This window comes from Miscanthus floridulus, chromosome 7, assembly GCF_019320115.1.
Source record: "Miscanthus floridulus cultivar M001 chromosome 7, ASM1932011v1, whole genome shotgun sequence".
NCBI lineage: Eukaryota > Viridiplantae > Streptophyta > Magnoliopsida > Poales > Poaceae > Miscanthus > Miscanthus floridulus.
The window spans coordinates 77007980-77016100 of NC_089586.1; the positions used below are offsets into that span (position 1 = coordinate 77007980).

The 8121-nt window shown below is 43.3% G+C and overlaps 1 long non-coding RNA gene across 1 annotated transcript; it reads left to right on the top strand.

The window, feature by feature from the left end:
* Positions 1-1987: 1987 nt before the first annotated feature.
* Positions 1988-6163, top strand: LOC136463503 (uncharacterized). Its single transcript, XR_010761031.1, has 4 exons — positions 1988-2989; positions 3523-3600; positions 4108-5592; positions 5905-6163. It is a non-coding gene; the product is annotated as an uncharacterized lncRNA (long non-coding RNA).
* The last annotated feature ends 1958 nt before the right edge of the window (positions 6164-8121 follow it).

Here is an 8121-nt window from a genome sequence, read left to right on the forward strand (position 1 = left end):
ATTTCTGCATGTGCCTGACTTTCAGCTATCCATGTAGCTATTGAGCCAAAAGCTTAGGCAAAGAGAGAAAGGTGTCCAATTAACCTATACTTCAACACTCCTCCACACATGTGTTCCCTCAGGCCTCAAACATAGAAATAGAAGTCGGCTGTAATTATTTAAATTAATTGCGTCCATCAGAATTCAAACTTGATAACTCTTGCCCTGATACCCTATTGAATTGCATGTAGTTTAAGTTGGTAGAAAAAAGGCGAGCAATCCACTTACGGCTAATTCATTTTTATACTTCAACTGTAGACTTCAGTTTTTGCTTGGGCTGCACTCTGTAGTCTGTAGTTAGCACAAAGTAGGAAGAGACCTCAGACCTGAGAAAGATAGGGTCTGAACGACTGAACCCGGGGAACTTACAGGTAAGATCATGACTTACACGTACTTGCCAACAACTTGATCACTGAATCGTCCCAGACGCCCAGTGTGCTTGTGACAGAACATTATTTAGCTTCCTGGATAGTGGAGACAGTCACATATGAAAATGATCCTTTCGTGAGAAACTAAGACAAAAAGAAAACAAGACTCTGAAGCTGCAGTTTAGGAGGATTAGACATTCCAGGAAATGCAACTACTGAGACAGTCACATATGAAAATGATCCTTTCTTGAGATTCAACCCTTCTCTGTTTACCATGATTTATCGTTTTCAGGAAATGCAACTCCTGTTTCAGTTGCGACCGTCTTATGGAATCAAATGAGCGGATCATTCTCAATGTTCTTTTAGCAAAACCACCATTACGCTGCTCTGGATCGTTGACCGATCGACACGGATAAAGTCTCAGTAAGACGATCATCGTTGGAGCTGACCCAGCGCCCATCCTTGAAAGCAAGCAAAGCTTGTGACGCGCAAGGATCCAGGATCGGAGTTGCGAGAGCTCTGCTTAATGTCCGGCCGCTCCAGAACAAGCCAATCAGCATATGCAAATGCAACGTGGTTTCTGAGTGGTAATTAGTTGCTTTGTCAGTTTCACCATGCATTGTGCCCACATGCTTCATGTCTCAGTATTTTACAGCCTCATGATTGCTCCCGAGGATATGATTCACTGCAAGATGGGTGTGTGTTACTGTCACCTGTCATACTAGTCAAATTCAACTCTCTTGGACCATTGTTTCTCACACCTCCCTTCTTTTTATCAAGTTGAAGGATGTTTCCTATAAGTGATACAAGAAGCTAAGGCACTAGCTAGTGTCACAGACAGAATTGCATTTATCATATATCCGCTTTGATTTGTTTAGTCAGTATAGTAGTCAAGATGTCAATCAACTACTTGCGAGTTTATGATAATCGTAATCTGGAAAGAAATCAGAATTTTGGAAGTCAAACTCACCAGTTTCCTATCATCATATCCCTATGCTTTCCCTTAGGCAGACCATGTCCATGAGTTGAGTTGAGTCAGGCTGGACCAGAGTTTGACCCCAAGTTCAGAAATAATTCAGTTGCGGTGTCATGAACCACACAGTATGGCAGGGAGTAGCAAAGGTCAAAGATACAGCCTCCCCCACATGCCTCATGGCCTGCAAAAGAGAGCAACACTAACAAATAATTCAGTGCCTGATCTCCTCCCTTTTCTAATCCATCTCTTGCTGCATGTGTGTGTGCTAAGCCTCTTTATCCTGCTTTACACCCATGATCAGGCAGACAAGATCTGGTGCTATACCAGCTAGTGCCCCTCTGATTCCCGGAAAGCCACCACTGTTAACAACACACTCACGCCCAGCTAGCTTCCTAGTGCTCGGTAACCTCCTGGCCTCTCCATTGGATGGCTCCCCTGGGTGCTGTTGCTGTGAAGGTGATGGTGACACCGACACTGATGCCAAAGCGAAAAATCATGCAAGTTCACACCAAGTCTTACCGTTGGCTGCAATCTTGCTGCTCGCCTTAGCCTATATATACTGCTTCCAGTTCAGCACGGCAGAAACTTACTCTCACATTGTCGCTGAGGTAGAGTTACAGCGCTCGGTGGCCTTTGATTTTGTAGACGAGGGAGAACAGATTTCACCTGGGATTGGGATTTGGGAAGGAAGAGTCGGCGTCAGAGGAGAGGATCACAAGTTCACGAGTGAAGACAGTTAAAGCAAGCATGCAAGAAGGGTACGTGTACGTGTACTCGCGGAGGGCGCTGCTGCTGGCTCCGCTGCACAGCTACGGGGAGAATGCGGCGGCAAGCCAGGTGCTGCATAGAACACAATTGTAGTTGTTGCAGCATCTGGAGTTCCAAGATGAACATCACGCTTGTGTTTTTTCGTGGCTCCTCTTGATGGACAGACTAAACACAAGGAACATTCTGAGAAGGAAAAAGCAGAAGCTTCAGGGAAACAACTACAACTGTGTTCTATGCAGCAACAACGTTGAAGAAACTGTTTTTCATTTGTTCTTCAGCTGCCCCTTTAGCCAAGCCTGCTGGCAACACCTTAGTATAAATTGGGACTTCACAATGGATTTCTTCCGGATGATGCAGCAAGCCAAGGTCCAACATAACAATCCCTTTTTTATGGAGACCTTCATCATTGCTACCTGGCAGATTTGGAAGCAGAGAAACAACTTTATATTTGACAGAGGCCGGCCGTACTTTGATTCTTAGAAAAGCTCTTTCTATGAAGAAGTTAGACTACAGGCCCATAGATTCAGTTCTGCTAAGAGTTCTGTCTTCCTTTCTTGTACAGCTGCTCTAGTTTAGCTCTGCTGCCCACCTCGGGCTTGCTTCCCTTTTTGTTTCCTCTTGTTTAGAGTTGTTGCTCTTTTCGTTTTATAAAAAGTTTACAGTGGGGGCCTCCCCTGCTGTATTTTCCACTAAAAAAAGTATGCTGAGGCTGACGTTACTAGGCTCCGTAATGCAGGCATATGTCCATGACAACCATTCCTTCACCTGAGGCTAATTACTCTGTTCATTGCAGTTCGCTGGCCTACCAATTCATCTAATCAGATTGGAAGGTGTGTTGGTGAGTTCCTTTGCTCTATCATCATCCCTGCCATTTTAGATGTGTCGCACGGTGCCTGGTGGTGTGTCTCTACCATACGTGTTGATCTTATACCTGCTGCTGCTTATAGGTGTTGACCTTGATCAGGAGAGGTAGAAGTTCCATCCTAAAATAAATTCGAATTCATAGAATTATATTCGGTCACTTTCAATGACTAATAATAGGTATATATTGTCCATAAGGAATTAGGGATCCACCGTGCTGTCCAAAAGATAATGATACTTTGTTTAGTTCAGGATGTTTTGTTTCTTATTAGTGCTCCGATATGCAGTCATAATTTAATATGGCTTTCTCCATTTAAAAATGGTGGTCTTAAAATATGTACGAGTTTACTGTGTTCATGCATGTACTCAATCACACGATCTACTGCTTGTCAACGTACAAGTCCGTACAGTTTCATTTGCAACAGAAACTTCTTTAGAAATGTGATGGAGTTCAAATCAGATATGTGTTCAACTTCCAATATAATTGAACTACATACTGTTTTTTGTCAGCTCTGCTGAACCAGCATCAGATTCGCTGTTCTATGCACATATGGAGCACAGCTAAGCCGACTATGTAGTACTATCTTGGTAAGCTCCTTCCTGCATTCCTAATCTATTCTCTTCGGTTCATAACTTTACTTTGATGTTTTAGCTCAGCTATCAAATTTGAGCGCGTTCATCGATGTCCAGGTGAATGCTAGGGGACTATTTGGAGCACAACATTACCATATTTTGGCTTCATATTTACTGCATATTTTTCTCCTATATGTCATTTGAAATGAACCTGAAATATAGTTCTCATCACCTGTACATCTGCAGGTTCCAAATTGACTCCACTTATACAATGAGAATAGCCAAATCCACTATTTTTTAAAACTATGAATCAACTGCTTTGGTAGTTTTAGTTTTAGCTGTGTGAACAAAATCCAGGTTTTAAATTCATTGAACATGTTCATACAGACACAGTTGAATAGAAACTAAACTTACCTGCAATAGTACTCACCTTTAAATGTAGCCCAAGATCTGGTATCTGAATTAGGTGAACTCTAAATTTTAGTGTTTCTGAGTTATTGTTTCGGTTCTACTATGACGCAGGGAAAACCAAGGTTCTTGCCATTCAGTGATGAATTGCTTCAGAATACGCTTTAGATATTTCAAACTTCATATGCCTATAGAAATCGGTAACGAACTTCGCTTCTATTTTGATATACTGCTTCTTTTATAAATTATATTCTCAACAGTGATATTACTGTACAATAAAATTGGCCTGCAAAATGCTGCTTCAGTGTTATAATCCAAGAGTTCAAAAAAAATGTTTGGGCATACTTGCATTGAATATCGTATTGGCAATGGAAAAATCAGCTAGGCAACCTAGGTGTTCCCTCTTTTTACATACTCAAACAAGGAATCACACATATAATTAAGCACTGCCATGATTTGAGAAGTAAATTGTCCATTTCTGCCTATTACTTCTTACATGCACAAGATTTATGTAATAAAGCATCATCCAGTACAAATAATGTAATTCTATGGCAACTTATCAGACATTAATCTTTTCTAAACAATGCAAGCGGTAGAGTCTTACCGCCTGTGACCGGAAGGTCCTGGGTTCGAGGCGCGGTCTCCTCGCATTGCACAGGCGAGGGTAAGGCTTGCCACTGACACCCTTCTCCAGACCCCGCACAGAGCGGAAGCTCTCTGCACTGGGTACGCCCCCCCCTTTAAACAATTGTTATTGTAACCTGCTAATGTTGCTATCTCTAGATGATACCAGCAAGATTCATGTGATTTTTCGTACTTTGATGAAGTATTTTTGCTTCCACTGTGTACTGATACTTTAGTTTGTATTTTTGATCGTCAATCCCATTATCCTTTAGTTTCCAAAGAGGGCATAGAAACTGCAAGTTACTCTATCGTGTCAACAGCCGGGTATAATATATACCTATGCACCAACATATACTCCCTCCGTATAGGATTTAGAAGTCGTTCTGGGAAGATAGCCACGCGTAGCAAAGGAAGTCGCCGGGGTGCACGGGCGTGAGTTTGGACTGCTTTGCCGTCGTCGCTTCGACTGGCGAACCCTGCCCACAGGCCTCCAGACGCGGCCGCCTGACCAATCGAGCTACGTATGATTGTTGTCTTGAGGATACCCGTAGCCCTATTTAATAAGGGCAAACATGGAAGAATACCTCCTAATTAATGACTCCTTGGTAAGCACAATCATGTCATAAACGACTTCTAAATCCTATACGGAGGGAGTATATGTAAATATACAGTTTTAAGGCATATTTACCTCTGTTGTTACTCATATTTCAATCTATATATCCAACACATTTTGCCCGCCTTGAAGAACTTCCATGTGCCTACCGACGCGCGCAAGGGCGCGCGCCATGCACTAGTATACAAACAAAGCTGCGCGCGCCATGCACTAGTATACAAACAAAGCATAAGCAACGTCTCTCATGGCGCTTCTAGAAAGTAAGGTTGCTGCTAGGGCGGCTCTATTGTTCATGGTGATCACCACGACAATGGTGTTGAACCTGCCACCCATCAACTTTTTGCAAGGAATCGGCGTTCAAGGTTTGTCAACTATCATACACTTAGGGTGTGTTTGGTTTGAGGAACGAGGTGGTCCATCATCTTCTCACTCACCTTTTGTATTTGGTTTGTAGAGTGGAATGAGTTGATCCATCACCACCCCATTCCTCACAAGCTAATAATTAGTATATGCACGAGGAATGAGTTGGTTCCACTAAAATTCATGGGATGAACTCATGATGCATCACCTCATGATGTATGGGGTGACTCCACAAACCAAACACACCCTTAGCGTTTATGGATATCGGCTTATTAATCTTGACCAAGGTTTTTTTTCTTCTTCTCATTTTGCAGTGGTCTGCAACAACATGCCAATGTGCACTCTTGGCAATTGCCAGCAGCACTGTATATCGTTGGGGTATACCAAGTTTACCGCCTGGGATTATTGCACGACGGATACTACTGAGTGTTGCTGCGCAATTAATGTAAATCAAAAGTAATTATGACTATCATGACGGTGGCAAAGCTTGCGGCAGTAGCTGGCTGCATGGACTCATCAATTGGACAAATCTCAAAAAGAAATTTGAATAAGAATCCCTCATTATTTCTTCTTCTTTTTTTGCGAATTAAGAATCCCTCGTTTCCCCCGTTACCAGGATCCTCTTACTACAATCTCCAATGTTGCTTTGAACTAATTCAAACTATCTTTTGTCTGGTGGCCCAATATTTCAAACTATATATTTTTTTTTGGTTTTAAAAGAATACAGCATATTCACTTTTGAATAATATTGAAGTCAGCTGCAGGAATTTGTGTAGTGTGAGAAAGAGAGCCAAGGATGGATGGAAATTGGAATATATAAGCTGTGAATCTGCTTTATTTTTTTTTCTACTGCAGCGCGTGCTGGGGGGAAAGCATCTCCATCTTCTGAGAAAAAAAGGTTTCCAAGAGTCTCCATCGTATTAGATCGGGACCACGGGTTCGCCTCGTCCCCGTACGTCCGCAACTCTTCGTACATGTTGCGCATTTGTTGCTTCGGCCGTTCTCTCGTCGCTGGCTACGTACGTGAGCGTGGCAAACCAACGGACGTGGGGCATTAAGAGGGACTGCGGCGATCAAATGGGAATCGACGCTTGTTTGCTGCTCTTTGGTCATTCTGCTGAAGGCTAAAACGATGGAGATTTATGGACAGAGAGAGTATTTGTGTATGTATTTTTTTTCCTTAACAAATCTATACCAATGTATTTATCTTCCATCGGGCAGCCACGTCGTCAGCACTTGATAGGAGTAGGAGCCGTCATCTAGCACCCTCTCGTCCTCTTGGCTCTTGCCTTGCCTGGCTGCCTGCCCCACTTGAGACATCTCAATTCTCAAAGGGTGGTCCAGACACAACGCCATCATAGTGTTTGATGAAAGTTTGCCGGGACAGCTTGTGCAGCAGATTTTATTAGCGCCTCACGACCCGCACAGCTAGCTTCTCTCACGCACCAACCATCAATCGTACCTCTTACTTGAGCACGTAGGTACTCAAATACTCCACTCGTAGCATTAGCCTACCTCGGTGGGTAGGCCCAAATATTTCTCTACTAATGCTTCCTTGCGAATGTCCAGAACTCGTACCACTTCCTTCATCTCATGACTACAATTTTTGCTGAAGAAGATGCCGATTTTTCCCGATTAATCATTTGTCTAGATCCACGGCTATATATGTCCAAAGTCTCCGGCAATCTATTGCCCTTCCTTGCGACGCTTTTGAGAAAACAATGCAGTAATCCGCAAAGAGAAGATGCCAGATCCAGAGAGACTGTATTCTAACTCTAACACCCCTTGAAAGATACACTGGACCAACTGATTTTAGGAGACATGATAATCCTTCTGAGCATGACAGTAAAAGGTGAGGTGAGATAGGATCACCTTGCCTAGTACCACGTGTAGGCCTGAAGCCTTATGTCCAAACTCCAATAATTTTAACAGAAAAATAAACTGTTGTCACGCACCTTATGATCAGGTTCACAAAACATCCATGGAAGCTGAGCTGCAGCATAATTCTCCGCAAGTATTTCCCATTCTACTCGGTCGTGCGCTTTGGCCATATCCAACTTTATTGCACAGGCCCTGAACTTCCCTTTCTTACTTTTAAGATAATGAATGTGCCATAAGCAATAAGCAATTAATATATTATTTGTCATCAGACACGCTGGCACCGACTAACTCCATCATCACAGATAATTCACCATGGTGGCCACATCCCATACACCCATTTGGTACGAGAAGGCCATGTCCAAGGATCGCAAATGACTAGTTTCTCAGAAGTCAGAGCTACGGCATCACATTTTTGCGCTACCACCATATCGTAATTATAACGAGGTGGGATCATGTAACGCTGGGTCAGGACGTCCGTGCGTCCCCGCCCGTCCGGACGTGTCTCTCGGATGCGCAGTGGACCGGCCCAACAACGCCTTCAAATTTCCTTCCGTTTCTAATAAAAAAAATACGCTCGTCGCTCTTATCCGCTCGTTGCTCCTATCCGCTCGTCACTCCTATCTGCTCGCTGCTGCCTCCGAGGAGCAGTG